Source organism: Schistocerca nitens, chromosome 6, assembly GCF_023898315.1.
Source record: "Schistocerca nitens isolate TAMUIC-IGC-003100 chromosome 6, iqSchNite1.1, whole genome shotgun sequence".
Lineage (NCBI taxonomy): Eukaryota > Metazoa > Arthropoda > Insecta > Orthoptera > Acrididae > Schistocerca > Schistocerca nitens.
In genome coordinates, this window is record NC_064619.1 from 283,219,106 (window position 1) to 283,237,845 (window position 18,740).

Genomic DNA, 18,740 nt, shown 5'->3' on the forward strand with positions numbered 1-18,740 from the left:
ACATGAAGGGGCAGTAACACATTACTACATTTATTTTTATTTATTTATCCATGCAACTGCAGTTACACTAAGCAAATGCAAATAATGACCTAATGACAGTTGCTTTAACCTTAGGCAAAAAAATAGGTTGTGGTGTTTTATGTCATGCTACCATCGCAAAACCAATAGATTTTTATGGAAATTTTTATGAGTTCATTTTTTTCTTTCTGAAAAATTTGGATATATGTTGTTTTTCTATTTAACTGTTATAACTATTTTGTAAACCCTCTTTCTAAGTAAAGGAACAAGGTGACTGGAGAAATACTGCAAAAATAGCAAGAACGTTAGGAAAATATGGATCTGAACTGAAATAAGTTCAGTTTAGTTTTAATTAAAAACAACTTTAACCATTTCAGATTGTTTCAAGAGGGTCTGCAAAGTGTGTGACACTTTTTTATACTCAGTATTTGCTATTTTTCTAGACTCTATTTTGTTTTTATCTTGTGTTAATAAATTTCAGTAATATGTTTTATTTAGCAACATATTTAGATGTCAGTCAGTGTAAATTTTTTGTCGTTTCTGACCTTAGTGTAAAATCTGTGTATTAATGTACTGTTATAAAATGCATTAAGTGTGAACTGATCATGTTGTGTCACATGTGAGTCCCAAATCATCTTGAACTGTATAAAATAAGAATTATTCACCCTCCAATCAGATTCTGATTTTAAGAACATTTCATCTGCAGCTTATTGACTGTAATGGATTTAGATTCGACTCTTTGCAATTGCCACTGAAATTCTGCATTATAAACTTTAGGCAATTCAACTTCTGCTTCAGAAGTCTTGTTTTCATATTCATCAGAACTCTCATTTAAATAATGAAATTTCAATCTGTTTGTATTCTGAAACTACTGCCAACTGTAGAAGGCAAGAATTTCACTTACCAAGGGGGAGGAGACACAGTAATGAAGTGTAAGAACTACACTCAGAACTTATGTGCTTTTGGCTAACAAATTTTTCTATGTTTACACTTAGCTGGCACTTATTTTTGTGCCTGGCCATTGTTTGTCACCTCTTCTGTAGTGTGCTGTGCAATTGTCTATCTTTGTACTATACTGTATGTTCCATCTGGTGTTATTACTGGAATTCTTTTTTTTTGATAAACATTTCCTTAAACTTCTGTATTTTAAAAACTCATGGTCAGTTATTAGTCTTGGCATTTCAAACGAATGTCATCACAGGAGGAACTAATTACAATGCTTTCAGACAGTAACATTTTTGGAAATTAGTTTGCTGAAACTATGTTTTACATTTTTATTGTGGTTACATCTATGTCATCACCTAATAAATGAACTTTTTTGCTTTTCATTATAGAGATTCACCTTCATTTAAGATATCCTGTATATTTTGATGGCTGATGTTAAAGAGAAAATCAACTCTTCAAGTGACAGTGAGACCTGCATTGATGAAATTAAAGCTGAAGATTACAATTTTTATGTGCTGAATGACATATTGTCTCGGAACATCATTCTGCAGAATTACCTGAATGAAGAGGGAACAGTGAATGCATTGCAGGAAAGCTTTATGAACTTTACAGCACCCAGTGACTCATGTGAAATTCTGTCTGATTCCAAGCAGGTGAAGAGTGGCATTTCCTTGACATCAACAATACCACCAGATCTTGAGGACAAATCCATCAAAAATGAAGTAATAATTAGCATTAAATGTTTATGATAACATAATTTAATATTATTTATCCAGCAGTAAAAGCAAACAACCATGATGACTTTTACTTGCGTAGAATATGCGTATCTGTTATATTATAAGCATTTTCTGAAACTGGAGGGAGGAAACTTCATTCAACATACAAAAGATCAGAAAGAGCTTCTGATGAAATGTTTATTAATTGAAGCTCTAAAACCAAATTTATAGTAATAGTGAAGTGAAGTTGAAAAGGTAGAATAAAACACAGGCCATGAATAAAAATGGAAAGGAGGGAAGATGCTGGGTGGAAAATATAAAAGATCAAGGTAGAAAGACATCGAAATTCATGCATTAAAACAGGTTGCTGCCTCCCCCCCCCCCCCCCCCCCCCCTACCCCATGGATTTCCTTTATATTTGAACATTTTACAAGTAATTACAATGATCAAATAAATTTTATGTTATCACTATACTTAAATTACTTTCATTTAAATAAAGTCAGAATTATAATATTAGATGGTGTTTACTGTCCTAACTACTTTGTAAAAGATCCATTTTGCAAACCTAAGAACAAAGGGTATCACACAATTTTAGATGGTATTCCTAGGAATGAATTAATGTGGGAATCTCATTTAAAAAATTACACTGCTCAAGCTCACATTTTATATAAGGTAAGCAAGAATTAATTCCATATTGAAATTTGTTTATAACTCTAATGGAACTATGCTTCAAAAGATCTTTTCAAGTGTCAGACATCCATGATTATCTAGCAATTTCCATAAACATATGTGGGTGTTTGCGACAGACTTCTGCAGATAGTCCAGTGGTACATTTCAATTTGGCAAATTTGCTCCTCCAGTTCATAAAGAAGTTTTGGTTTTGTGTGATAAACTTCCTCTTTTTCTCACCCCAGAGAAAGAAATTCCAAGGTGGTAGGTTAGGACTCCTTGCTGGCCATTCAAGAGGGCCATGTCGTCCCAACCTGCAGCCAAAAAAATGGTTGTCAAGCCCTATGTGGACAGGATATGCAGAGTGAAGCAGGGCCCCAACCTGCATAAACATCAGGTCATTACAATTGTCCCATGTGGATTCAATATCATGAACACAATTTTGAAGGATATCAAGATACTATTCTGCATTCATTATGTCTTGAAAGAAATATGGACCTACAGCTTTCATGGGTTTCATGCCACATTAGACTGTAACCTTAGGGCGATGTTGGCTCTGATCAGCAACCACCCTCAGAGCCTCTGCTGCCTAATAATAACAAATGTGCCAGTTGACAAACCCTCCACTATGAAACATGGCATCATTTGATTGTAGGATATTATCAAAAATATCAAACGTAATTCTTCATACCAAGCAAGCATCATCTCCCCGATCACAGTTTTCTGGCAATAATTCCTGGCAGTAATGTGGTTTTCATGGGTGGAAATTCAACTCTTTCTTCAGAGCTGTTCAGATTGTATGTTACATTAAATCACTTTTGCAAGGTGCCTTTGTGATTTCTGGGGCTTCGAGTGAACATTTCGTGAACCATCTGCACATTTTTCTCCATCCTGGACATCAACAATCGACTGCTTCCCATAACATCTTATACCGAACCTGTATGCATTATCTTTGAGTGGCAATTCCTTATGATCTTTGTATCTACTGAGGCAGAAGACCCTTTTGCACTGTGCCATCACCTCTGTACTTGCGCCATGGATTTCCATACTTCATACCGGATTGCCTGCTGAGCTCAGTCATGCAAGGTTAGATGTTGCGCTGTGGTCTGCCTTTGAGATTACATAAATGAGATACAATGTAATAAATTCTGCTATTGTAAGGAAAAAATGTTTTTTGTTTCATGAAGATTAGTTAAGAATTAAAAAAGTTATAAACAATTTTTAATAGGAAGTTAATTCTTGCCCACCCCCCTACATGTACATAGACTTAGTGGCTAAGGGTCCAACTACAAACACAGTTGTTCACCATTCAATCTTCAGTTGATCCTAGAATCTCTTATGTCACTTAAGGGGACATGCCCCTGAACAGGCTGAATTCTTAGCATTATATTCACGCTCATAGTGCAACTGATCTATAAATGAGAGATAGCTCAAAATTCTTACACACTATCAGGGTCATTAGTCAAAGCATTTCCCAAAAAATCATTGAGGTATTTATTATATTTTGTTTCTGACAAATATTTATAATAGTATAAAAATGGAACACTATTTCACTGCGGTACCATTTTCTTTGAAAACACTGACTGCACAGTTTGGAAAAAGAGTCAGAGTACAGACAACATTCACGTAAGTGTTTTATGCTCCAATTTCCTTCCCTGATGCTGATCTGTGAAAAAGACAAGTAATTTATTGTACTAAAGCAAAAGTATTTAAAAATGTAGCCCAAATATTACCAACATCATCATCATGTTATAAATTTTTTAGCAAATAGTATGCAAGGGAGGTAGAGGAGGTCTTTCTAAATAACTGTACCAATTTTTGTGAGTTTAACTTCAGTCATTTATGAGAAAAGTGTACCTGAATGATGAAAATTCAAGTTTTCGGTAAATTGCAAAGGAAAATTTACAGATTTATTAACTTACCACTATGCTCATTTAGAACATTTCAGCTGCATACTCCTATTGTTCTGTTTCCCTATCCTCCATACTCTTTCTCTTCTTTCTTTTCTTTGCCCATGACTCTTTGGTAGCAGCTTCTACAGCTGTCTCTGCTTCTGTTGCCCGCCGCTTATCAATAGCAGTTAGAGCTGAAGCCATATTCCTTCCCTTCTGGATGTTAAATTTCTTTATAACATTGATCCTTGAAATTGAACCATCATTGAATGTTGTTATTGCATCCATTACAACAATCTTCACCACTGTCAGCCCAACAAATACAGTTTTGGGTATTCTCTCTCATATACAGCTGCTGAAGCTTTCATTTGCATTCTGTGAGAGACCATGCATACATTTCCTAAGTAGATTTTTATTTGCCAGACCCCTATATATAAGCCTAATTGCCTCCATTACAGCATGTAGTAAGGAATGCTTGTGGGTGTATTGTATGTGTGTATCATTGCTCAACCAGTACTTGCGCCACGAATCTTCCCCTTTTGGACTCAAACCATGCTGTGGGATTTCATCTGTTGACACTCTGTGAAACCATATTGCCCAAACAGCTCACCTCATGTTCTCCAAATCTTCTACATTTCTCCATATTGCTAGTCCATAATATTGTGTCAAAGAATCAATTTCACTTTTTGTAAGATGACCTGGACCACCTATGCGTTTTCCGTCTGACAGTTTTTTGCCACTGAAGTCTTTACATAATTTTCTCAGCTGAGCTCCCATTCTTGTTTGTACATGCCCAACACATTCAAGTTTTTCTATCCGAGTGTCCCCATATGGTCTGTCATTAACAACAGTAGTGTGTCCTTTACAGTCTCCATCCCCAAGGTAGCCTACATACCTCACACCACGACTGACCTCTGATCTTCTAAAAATGTTTAAAATGCCTTTCGTTTCCATGTTTCCACTGGGGCCATCAAAGTTCTTTACACAAACATGGGTGCCAATAAATTTACTTGAACAACCCTGGCAATACTTTGTTAGACATTCATAATCTACTATCTTGCCAGTTTCAATAAATGTGTCAGTTAAATTCCCATTCAGAGAAGTGTGACCTCTCTTCTGCCAAGATCCATCAAATTCTGCTACAGTGTCTATACTCAGACAAGGCTACAGCTTTTTCTGCTGCTCTTTTCATTGAATGTTCATTTACATTTCATAAAGCAGAATGTATTAATTTATTGTATCTGTCAAACCTCAGTGGAGGTGGAGGCAAAGCCGTCACTGCACAAAAAGTCTGGGCAGCTCTCCTTCTCCTTCCAATACATCACATTGCATAAGCAAGCTGAATATTTACACTGTAATGTCGACATCAGTTACTGGCAATGTCATAGTATCAATGTGCACCTTACATGAGTTACAGGCAATCACTAAGTGACCTGTAAGACCCTTCCATGCTGAAATGTCCTCAGAAATGTCAATACTATCTTCACAATTGCACCCTTCAAAAGTCTTGACAGCATATTTAGGTTCACAATAACATTTCTGTCACTATTGCTGCTCACAATACTACTAGGCTTTTTCTTATTACATTCGGAAAGCAAAAGTTTGTCTAGAAGTACTGCCTGTAGACACAGTTTCTGTGGGCCACTTTTGAAGCAACTGGTGTGTATTATTCCATTGTTTTTGGAACTGGTTGCCGTGAAACTTTCGTTTGAGGCTAAATTTCTTTACTCTCAGCATTTGTAGCACAGGAAATGCACACACAGAAACACACACAGCAACAAAACAACACACAATAACTATAAAACCACACTTGTAAGAAATTCCAAAATCATATATGCTCAGATCTTTGTTTACATTCGAACCATAGCCTTCTAAATATGCCTGTACTTTGGTTCTGGGAGTCAGTGCCTTCTAGAATACACCTGTGTTAATGATCCATAACTAACGACAGAAAAAACGGAAGAACAAAATAATGCATCACGTATTCTGACGCACTTCAAACTGACAGATGGGCATGGTCCCTGTGCAACATTACGTTCAACCTCAATTTTAGAATGAACAGAAAATGATAATGCCCATAAACTATACATTTTTGAAATCCACATGAAATGCTCTTTTCTACAGACCAAGAAAATTTTTTCAAATTTTTGGTCATTTTCTTGAGCATGGCCCCCTTATTGCTTCTTTCACATCTGGTAGTGATTTGTGTATATCAAAAATAGTACATTGCATTGTGGTTTAGTCTTCATGTTAAATTGTAGGTTCCCCATTGATTGGCTTGGCAAGTTTGTTCAGAGGTTGGAGGGAGGAAAGGGTATACCTAGTGAAACACTGTAGTTTTGAAATCAATATTGAGGGTTTATACAAGTCAAAGATATGTGTCATTATTAGACTTAAGTTGGTTCATTTTGGAGGAAAAAACAGATTTGAAACACAGGGTTATCCAATTGGGCCTAGTCAGGCTGCAAGACTGCATGCATATGATCTCTCTATGCTTCTAGTTCTCCATTGAAGGGATTTGCCAAAAAGGTTCCTGAATGTCTCCTTTATTCAGTGAGTGGTGATCATTTATAACCAGATCTGCATCATTCACCAGCTCTCGCTGGACAGACTACATCAAATTTGCAATATTAATAAATTACAATACATAGAATATGCAGTATTACAACTAATTTAAACATTTTAATGTAGAATACTTTTTTGATGAACTGTACTTCATTGGCAGATACACAAAGTTTGGAGAAAATTCAGTATTAACTCTTACTACTTTTTTTCACTTTAATAGCACAGCCTTTCAAGCTGATGAATTACCCCATAGCAGTAGTTGCAGACTTTCCCTTTCAGGTACCATTTTGCAGATCAAGGAAGGGACTGTTTCATTTTAATAAACAAAATCAATTTTTCATACCAGATTCCATTACTTTCGCTAGCACTGGAATGACTTGAGTTTGGCCTTGGACTTTGCACTAAATATGGGCATCTATTTTTGTAAACTGCCACTGTCTGTGCCAGTTTCAAGAAATCTAAATACACTCCTGTTTATAAGCAAATGTTTATTACTGTGACTAATGGCTGAGCTACTTCAGTGCTAATTTTCTTAAGGATAGTACAGGACATCCCGTAAATATCGACACTGCCTGAAGCTTTGTACTTTTCCACTATTTTCACTGTGTCATTTGATTCCATTTTCTTCCAGTTTTCTATTTTGCAGTATGCTATATTTATTAAGGTTACAAAAGGATCCACACACTGATCTTGTATTTCAGCCATAGCGTTTTCTATAAGTTTAATAAAGTAGTCATTAAAATAATCGGGACTGCAAGCATTTAAGGAGGTTGGATTTTTCCTGGGGTCACTCGCTAGATTTCCAGTTACTTTGCATTGATTATGGGCATCTCTCATGAATATATCATTGTTCTTCTTCTTTGCTTCCTCTATGCCATTTCTGTGAAGCTTTTAGCCTTTAAGAAATTATGGTAGTCATGTGTTTGGTTTCAAAATCTGTGACTGCTGTGGAATGGTTATTCAAGATTAGAAGGCTTCTAAGGTTAGCTTGTTCAGGTATATGCATGTCTTTTATTTGATAATTTTTTCTTTCTTTTAATTTACCAATAAGGTATTTCCTTGGGTATCTGTGGGAACATGCAGTCAAACTTGCTGCTTAAGTGTCTGGAACAGGCAATATAATGCACTACTAGGTACCATTTGTGTAGTTTTCTGTTGTCAGTCAGTATCAGACACTGCAGTGATAGTTTGCAAAATTTTCATATCACCATGTTGTCATAATGCATCATGTGTTGCAATAAACTTATTTAGAAGATCACAATCAGACTGGCGGTCATGCGGCATTTGAGGTCATCTGTCTCTTGGCACAGGAGTGGCTTCACACGGGAATGAGATGGTGATGGTGTCAAGCTGAGAGGACTCTGTGGTTGGAGACAACACAGAATGACTTGGATGTCAGGCTAAGGAAGTAGATGTGGTGATGATAAGGAGAGACCCTGGGTTTGATTTATTGGTCTACTTTTTAGTGCTACTACAAGTGTTTACAGTGAACATGCTGAGGAGCACAGACACTAATCTATAACTTCACTAAGTGTAAAACAACATAGATGAGGCTTACTGGATTCTTCAGTCAATTACCAGAATAAATGCTCTAATCAAACCATTAGGTTCAAGCACTTGTTCCAGTGAAAGTGTCTACAGACATAGATTCATGCAGACATTTGTAAAATGGAAACTAATAACACTAGTTGAGAGATACACACAGGCAAGCTTTACAAGACTCTCTTAGCATACAAGCTTAATGGACTATAATGCTGAACTACATAGTGTCTGCTGTAGGCTTTCGTCCATCCAAGCCTGCTACCTTTAACTGTTCTCTGCCAGCTGGTAGCAGAGGCACCTACTCATAATCCTTTATGAACCCTCCAAAGTTAAAAATTGCATGGCTTCAAACCGTGTGTGAATGTGGAGGTCATACAAAATGAGCTTTGTCATCCTGTCCCTTGCAGACAATTCAGTGGTTGGGCACAGCATTGTTTAACCAATCACGTACTGAGTTATGCCAGTGAGGTGGTGAACCATTTTGCTGTCAAATAATGTTTTGTGGATTAGCTTCTTCCAACTGAGGAAAGAGCTATAGTTCTAGTGCATCAAAATAAGAAACACCAGTTCCAGTTGCTTCATTGTAAGTGAAGCACCCATAAACTTTCTGCAAGGATATTGCACAAAAACATTTAATCTAGGGGAGTCTCATAGCAGTTGTACTGTCTTGTGGGGATTTTCTGACCTCCAGATGTGCAGATTGTGTGTGTTCATATTTCTACATAGGTGAAATGTCAGTTCATCACTGAAGATGACACGATCCAGAGAATCTTCATTGTCATAGCGCAACATGTCGTTTACAAAGTTGGCACATAAACCGTAGTTTGTAGGCTTTAGAGCTTGTAACAACTGTAAATGATAAGGATGTAGTTGTAAGTGTCTCCTTAAAAATCCCCACACAGGTGTCACTGGAAATGCTAATTCAATGGCTAACCTATAGTGATACATTCCACTCCTTGAATGAGAGGTATCACATCCTTAAATACAGGGTGTTTGAAAAAGAACTCCCTGGTTTTAAGTATAAATTTAATGGGGAAATTAATGAAAAATTACATCAATGAGTACATATCATGAAAGAGAATTCTTTCAAGTTTTATTTAATGTTAGTAGACTTCAAGGTGGGATCCATTTGCTGCCCTGCACACATCAAGACAATATTCCTTCTCACCACGTATTCACCATCATTTCAGATGTAACTGTTCCAACTGCCGTGATGATTCTTTCCCGTAAATGATTGATGTCTCTGACCTTTTCACTGTACACAATATTTTTTTATGTGGCCCAAAAAGTCTGGGCTTTGTGGAGGCCAAGGTATTGCCTATCTACCTTCCTGGAAAGGGAGTGTCAAGAGCCGCACAGACATGGTTGCTGTAATGAAGTGGGGAGCTGTCTTGTTGGAAAAACACAAGCCCCTTTTCTGCCTCAATATCGTCCATTTGGAGAAAGACATATTCTGTAAACAGGTCCCAGTAAATGTCCCGATTTATTGTTTTTCTACAAAAATGAAAGGACCAATCACATGATCTTTCATCAAACCGCACCAGACATTAACTTTGGGAGTCATGTTGATTCTGAACAGCTTCATGTGGATGCTGTGCCTCCCAAATTCTGCAGTTACGATGATTAACTGTTCCACTGATGTGAAATGTAGCCTCATCAGAAAAAAGAATATTTTTCAAAAAGTTGACATGATCATCAATTCTGTGTAGAAATTCAACAGCAAACTCATATCTTTCAATTTTATCTGTAGGTTTTATTTCATACAGTTGCAATTTGTAGGCACGCAACTTAATTCTTTTACACACATCATACACAGTACCTTTAGGCACTCCTAATTGTAGACTATGTCTAGCCAATGACTTCTTTGGGCTCCAAACACACAAAACATGTATCTATTCAACAACATCTTCAGAAGTTCTTGGTCTACTTGGTGATTTTGCTTTCAAAACACTACCAGTTTCTTTGAACAACTTTAGCCAATGATGGATAGTTTTTGCTGTAGGTGGTTCACTGCGATGTCTAAAATTACGTTGCACTGATATAACTGACTCAGTTTTCACAGGCCAAGTAACACACTGTGCTTTCTGTTGCGGAGTACACATTGTTGCTGAGTTGCTCTACACTGCACTGCACACATGCCTGGACTGAACTGAGGGAGCAGAGGAAAAAAACAGCACTGGTGCAGTCTGAAGGTCAAGGAGACCTGTCAACTGTAGGGGAACCAAACATGGAGAGTTGATGAATCAAACACCACAGACTAGAATAGTGTACATCACTGTGTATGGATTCTAGGACACATTAAAACTAGGGAATTCTTCTTCAAACACACTGTACGTATGTCAGTGAAAAGATGTTCGGGACTTGAGAGTAGTTGATAAGTGGTGAGCAACCCACTGTTGGCAGTCATTTTAAATCATAGGTGCTGACACCAGAGCTAATGGTCCAGTGACTACACAGAAGTAGATAGTAGTCAGATGACCCTACTTGCCGAGGTGAGATATAGGAGTTCCATGGAGCAGACGGTGTGGAAGAAAGAGCTCCATGAAGTCTAAGAACATAAAATGTCAAAGATAATAAATGTATTGTAATTGTTAATTATCAAGTTCAATATTAGATCTGTTATGTAAATAGCACAAAAGGCAGTATACAAGCTGGTAGCTATCCCCAGTTTTCATGTAATGAGTTGTAAGTCTGAAAATAATATAACAAGGTGAATTCAATCTCACTTCTTAATTAAGTGGAGGAATGAATGAGAACAAGAAGTTAATATTCAGCACCTTTGTCTGCACTCTGTTAAGGAGGTGAAGTCTAAGCCAAGATGGAGGTAGACAGCATGTGGATTCAGGGCACAGCCTAGATGGACTCTGATTAATAATACTTAACAGTGACCGAATATTCAGTAAACAACATTCATTTTACATACAAGGAGCATTCAGATGGCAACTTATTTAAGTGTTTTTTGCATGAGATGAAGTGTAACAAACCACCATACAGCCCAAGCCAACCTGAAACACTTCAGGTCTTATGAACTGATTTCTTGGGGCTACATTTGAAAGACTCACTCATTCAAGACATTCAGTCACTCTTGGTCATTTCATACTCCTCACTTTGTATGCTGGTATACAAACAAACCTGTTTCAATTGATCTTTTACATTTTGTATTATTTATAATTGTAAGTTGAGGGTAATAAATGCTACAAAGTCTTAAAACCCATACATTCATTTTTGAAATACCATGTATTTTTACAAAATCCTGAAAAAGGTATGATTATTAATAGTATTCAGAACATATATAGGCCTATAACAAATTCCACTTAATGAAATATTGTCTGAACCAAGGGGATGGAAGCTGCCCATAAGATTTGAATGATCTGGAAACCAAAGCAAATTACTTAACTGTCTGTCTTTACTTGTTCAGCAACTACAATATTCCTGTTGCTTGTTCCTGTCAGGATGTCTGTTCATTATACTTTTCCCACATATATGTTAATTGTAGATATGTTTCAATCACCATTATTCTTTGAAATTAAAAGCAAAGAAAATGATTATTACATATGGAAATTATAGAAGCTGGTAAGCATGATAGTATCCTAAAAGTAAAATTAATTGTTGTATATATTTAATGAGCTGTTCAACAAATTAGAATTTCATTCAGCCTTTTTCACATAAATTGGCATATTCCTTCAATATTACCATTACTTTCATGAAGGTAGCAACTTGTTTATGTACTACATTGGCACAACATTCATAAAAAACTCAAATTTTGCCTGTTAATGTACTGGTGTTTCTTTACAGCAAAAATTATGCTTTGCATGTAGTGACACTTTACACATTAGTAGTGTGTGTTACATCACTACATTATTTCCTTATAAACTTGTTGACTGAAGAAGTGCCTTCACAAATAAGCTACCACAAAGACAGGGTCACCTCAATATACAATACTTCATATATCCACAATTACTACTTCATTAATTCCATTATTACTTTGTTGATTCATTGTATTTTGTCAGTTCTTCACTGCCACTTTACTTCACTAAATACTTCTTCACTAATATGTTATTAAATAACAATTGACTTTCCGGGCACACTTATAGAAAAACGACTGTACAGAGTGACACTTAACAACAACAAACAATAATGTTACTGATAAAGCTTACTTTCTCTTTGTAACAGACACATACAAGTTAATTCACACATTATTTCACTTTAAAGAATATATTACTCTTTACTCAATCCTGAAGGGCTACACCATGAGGATCATTTCACACTATGAACTTATTTTCACTTTAAGGCAAACATATTACTTTAGCAATATTTGTACAAGGTGACAAAAAATGGCATTAAATATGTCTGAAACTTCTCCTCTACTGCTTCTGTACAATCTTCTATTGCTTTTCATATTTAACAGTGGAAACTCTAGGTTGAAATATCAACATGTAGGAAAAGATAGATTGCTACTTACCTTAAAGATGACACATTAAGCTGCAGACAAGTACAATTAAAAGACCTTTACACATAAGCTTTAGGCCATAGCCTTCACCAGAATAAGAAAGAGACATGCACGCCATTCATTCATACAAACAAGCACATCTAGTGCACACATGACCAACTCCAGCAGTTTGGACCTGATTCCGATCTGAGCTGCCCAAGCTGGCAGTGAAGTGTGCGTGAGATGTGCTTGCTTGTGTGAAAGAATGCTGTTTGTTTCACTTTCTTTTTCTGATGAAGGCTGTGGCCAAAAGCTTATGAGTAAATGTCTTTTAATTGTACCTGCTTGCAGCATAATGTGTCATCTTTATTGTAAGTAACAATCTACCTTTTTCTGCATTGTTGCTTTTCGTGTTTAATTTTTTCAGTAATGCTTTTTAAGAAAGTCTTCATTCTTTCACACTCTTGAGTTACCTGTAATTTTACACAATATCAAGCTGCAAAAGATTTGTTATTTTTCACAAAATTTTCGTTATTATCAAATCCAAAAATGAAAAAAGACATTTTTCACAAAATTTCTATTGACATAGCATTTGATTCCTGCCTCATAAATAACACACAACAGGATTCCACTACTGACATAACAATATTTTTATATAGACTTGAGTATAGCATAGCAGAAGATGATCATACTCTCTTACAGTCTACTGGTTGGATAGCTGAAGAAGGGTGTGATCAAATAAATAAAGTACAGAGGCACCCTTCTGAAGAGGCATTGCTGACAAGTAACATGCTCACTAAAGTTCAGTGAATCCCCTATCAACTCCAGTCAGTTGCAAATAAAACACTCTACCGAAAAAAATATTTGAATAGTTCACATTTTACAAACACAGTTCCTTTAAACATTGCACATACATTAAAAACTGCCTTCTGCATATTATTTACTTCATTGTCACAAGAATTTCAGACATAATTACTATTGATAATTTAATAACAGTCTTTTTTTGCCTCTGTTACATACATACCTACCTTTCATCACAACATTGTTTAGATCAGTATTAGTACTTGTGTTTCATTTTACTTAATAACGGTTTTACAAGCTTTACATTCTTCTTCATCCTGACAGCCTGTCACATATTACCAACTTTGGTCACAATTTCATGCAATAATTGCAAACTCTCTGTTTCAGCATTGTTAATCTGTTTATTGTCAATATGTATGTCAAACGTTTCCTGAATTGCATACACATTCTTAATACCAACCATATACCTACATCTACATTTATACTCCGAAGCCTCCCAGCGGTGTGTGGCAGAGGACACTTTACGTGCCACTGTCATTACCTCCCTTTCCTGTTCCAGTCATGTATGGTTCGCGGGAAGAACAACTACCAGAAAGCCTCCGTGCATGCTCGAATCTCTCTAATTTTACATTCGTGATCTCCTTGGGAGGTATAAGTAGGGGGAAGCAATATATTCGATACCTCATCCAGAAACGCACCCTCTCGAAACCTGGACAGCAAGCTACACCGCGATGCAGAGTGCCTCTCTTACAGAGTCTGCCACTTGAGTTTACTAAACATCTCCGTAACGCTATCATGTTTACCAAATAACTCTGTGATGCAACATGCCGCTCTTCTTTGCATCTTCTCTATCTCCTCTGTCAACCCAACCTGGTACGGATCCCACACTGATGAGCAATACTCAAGTATAGGTCAAACGAGTGTTTTGTAAGCCACCTCCTTTTAATGGACTACATTTTCTAAGGACTCTCCCAATGAATCTCAACCTGGCACCCACCTTACCAACAATTAATTTTATATGATCATTCCACTTCAAATTGTTCCGTAAGCATACTCCCAGATATTTTACAGAAGTAACTGCTACCAGCGTTTGTTCCACTATCATATAATCATACAACAAAGGATACTTCTTTCTATGTATTCGCAATACGTGACATTTGTCTATGTTAAGGATCAGTTGCCACTCTCTGCACCAAGTGCCTATTCGCTGCAGATCTTCCTGCGTTTTGCTGCAATTTTCTAATGCTGCAACTTCTCTGTATACTACAGCATCATCCGCGAAAAGCCGCATGGAACTTCAGACACTATCTACTAGGTCATTTATATATATTGTGAAAAGCAATGGCCCCATAACTTTCCCCTGTGGCACGCCAGAGGTTACTTTAACGTCTGTAGACGTCTCTCCATTGAGAACAACATGCTGTGTTCTGTTTGCTAAAAACTCTTCAGTCCAGCCACACAGCTGGTCTGATATTCTGTAGGCTCTTACTTTATCAGGCGACTGTGGAACTGTATCGAACGCCTTCCGGAAGTCAAGGAAAATGGCATCCACCTGGGAGCCTGTATCTAATATTTTCTGGGTCTCGTGAACAAATAAAGCGAGTTGGGTCTCACGTGATTGCTGTTTCCAGAATCCATGTTGATTCCTTCAGAGTAGATTCTGGGTTTCCAGAAATGACACGATACGTGAGCAAAAAACATGTTCTAAAATTCTACAACAGATCAATGTCGGAGATGTAGGCCTATGGTTTAGCGCATCTGCTGGACGACCCTTCTTGATAACTGGAACTACCTGTGCTCTTTTCCAATAATTTGGAACCTTCAATTCCTCTAGAGACTTGCGGTACACGGCTGTTAGAAGGGGGGCTAGTTCTTTCGTGTACTCTGTGTAGAATTGAATTGGTATCCCGTCAGGTCCACTGGACTTTCCTCTGTTGAGTGATTTCAGTTGCTTTTCTATTTCTTGAACAATTATTTCGATGTCAGCCATTTTCTTGTTCGTGCGAGGATTTAGAGAAGGACCTCTGTGAAACAGCTTTGAAAAATGTGTTTAGTATTTCAGCTTTACGGGTGTCATCCTCTGTTTCAATGCCATTATCATACCAGAGTGTCTGGATATGCTGTTTCGATCCACTTACTGATTTAACGTAAGACCAGAACTTCCTAGGACTTTCTGTCAAGTCGGTACATAGAATTTTACTTTTGAATTCACTGAACGGTTCATGCATAGCCCTCCTTATGCTAACTTTGACCTGATTTTAACTTCTGTTTGTCTGAGAGGTTTTGGCTGCGTTTAAATTTGCAGTGAAGCTCTCTTTGCTTTTGCAGTAGTTTCCTAACTTTGTTGTTGAACCACGGTGGGTTTTTCCCGTCCCTCACAGTTTTACTCGGCACATACCTGTCTAAAACGCATTTTACGAGTGCCTTGAACTTTTTCCATAAACACTCAACATTGTCAGTGTCGGAACAGAAATTTTCATTTTGATCTGTTTGGTAGTCTGAAATCTGCCTCCTATTACTCTTGCTAAACAGATAAACCTTCCTCCCTTTTTTTATATTCCTATTTACTTCCATATTCAGGGATGCTACAGTGGCCTTATGATAACTGATTCCCTGGTCTGCGCTTACAGAGTCGAAAAGTTCAAGTCTGTTTGTTATCAGCAGGTCCAAGATGTTGTCTCCATGAATAGGTTCTCTGTTTAATTGCTTGAGGTAATTTTCGGATAGTGCTCTCCGTGTAATGTCTCTAGATGCTCTGTCCCTACCACCCATCCTAAACATCTGAGTGTCCCAGTCTATATCTGGTAAATTGAAATCTCCTCCTATGACTATAACATGATGATGAAATTTATGTGAAATGTATTCCAGTTGTTCCGTCACTAATTCTGCTGAGTCAGGAGGTTGGTAAAAGGAGCCAATTATTAACCTAGCTCGGTTGTTGAGTATAACCTCCACCCATAATAATTCACAGGAACTACCCACTTCAATTTCACTACTGGATAAACTACTACTAACAGCGACAAACACGCCACCACCAGTTTCATGCGATCTATCCTTTCTAATCACCGTCTGTGCCTTTGTAAACATTTCGGCAGAATTTATCTCTGGCTTCAGCCAGCTTTCTGTACCTATAACGATTTCAGCTTCGGTGCTTTCTATCAGCACTTGAAGTTCCGGTACTTTACTCTGTATCATCATTATCAAATCAAGTTTGGCCTGCTTCTGTTAATTCTGCCGATTCCATATCAGCTGCTTCCATTTGCTTAAACATTAGTTGTGGATTTTGTTTCATTTATGTACCATATCATTACCAAAATCATCTAATTTTCATCAGAAATTTTCTGTTATGTCTTCTTTTTTCTTCTTTAAGCACATTTGCATTGAATCTTCATTATTACTCACATCCTTCAAATTTTATTTTCTCACATTCTTCAGATTTGATTTGAGGATACTAATACTACTGCTAATTTGGTCCAGTTTTGAACAAATGCTATTACCAAAATCATCCAAACTCTCCTTTATTTCAGTTCTAATACCACTATAATATTTGTCCATAGCTGCAAAAAATTCTGTATGGTTTTTTTTTTTTTTTTTTTTTTTTTTTTTTTTTTACTGATTTCATGCTGATATTTATTCTGCTGTGCCATATCTTAAATAATAATGACTTAATGTCCTCAGTTCGTAACCTTTCCTGTAGCCCGCTGTTATACACAATGTATTTCACTGTTCTATCACCCATGCTGTCTTTCACTTTTCTGTCACCCATTCTGTCTTTCACTTTTCTGTCACCCGTTCAATATTTAACATTTTTGCCACCCGTTGTGTCTTTCACTTTTCTGTCACACACTCTATCTCACTTTTTTGTTGCTTATTTTGAGAATGTTACAAGTAACTCTTGATAACATAAACATACCGCATTACATTTCCTGAGAGTTGATTGCTGTTGCTGTATCACCACTTATGTTGTTCTTTCATAAGCCCATGTTAGGCCACAGTAGACTTCAACGTAGTTCCTCACTGGCTGACACCCACCAAACGTGGCTGATTTTTCATTGGTCGATGCATAACTTGGTGCACTCCTTCTAATGTTTCTCAATGGATCATCTGCACAGTGTTGAATTTAACCTTGTTTTGTCTATCATCATTGAGTGCACTGTTATCACAACTATGTCCAATTTGTTTACCAGCTATCAGTTGCTCACCCTTAAAGTTTTAAGTTTCCATTAACCCTTTCCAGTAATCACAACCCTAAGTTCAGTTCCTACCATGCTTACTGTAGAAACTTGCTAACCATGAGAGGTTGCCCCAACAGGTCTTTATGTTTGTCCATACAAATTTCTGTTGTGCGAGGCTACCCTTCCAGATATGGCTGGAAGTGACAGCTGTGCGGTTTCAAATGACCGTTGATACCACTACATGCAGTATTTGTCTATGGTACCCTGAGTTAATTAACCTGATACAGCCATTCCTCTCACCCTTTTTCCATCTTGGGGATATTAATGTGTGTAACACCCTATGGGTGGCAGGATGTCTGCTCATTGAGCAGTTGCTATCTGCCCATCTACACCTTTTGACAACATTCTTCAAAATGTATCAACTGCAATTACCAATCCCACTAAATTAGCTGTCCTATTCTCCAAGGACCCTTATCACTGATGACCTGTCCTGTGGTGGATTGAGGAAATCACAATGACAATCTGAGACTACCAGTGAGCTCTTCAGTGACTGAAAAGACATCTCTCTATGTCAATCTTAAAATCTTCAAACCATTGCATGCAACGGGCATTATGTAGTCAAACACTGCATTAGAGAATAATGGGAATGATAAAGCTCCTCTATGGGAACATACAGTCCATCCCCTCAGGTCCAAACTATGTGGGTTACTGACCTCCAAAAGCCTCCTACTATTTCCACCCTTCGGCTTCATAGTGGCATTTTCACTAAGTCATCTGTCTTCTCAGAACAGATTTTGATCTAATTTATGGTGGCATCAGCAACTGCCTCTGATCATAACCCTCTTCAGGCATTTAAGCAAAGGATAGAGGACACTTTCCCACTCTACACTGTACACTATGCAGAGACATATAACGAACTATTTACAGAATGAGAACTGCCATGAGCCCTCAACTCATTCCATGATGCAGCTCCAAGCCCTGACTTGAT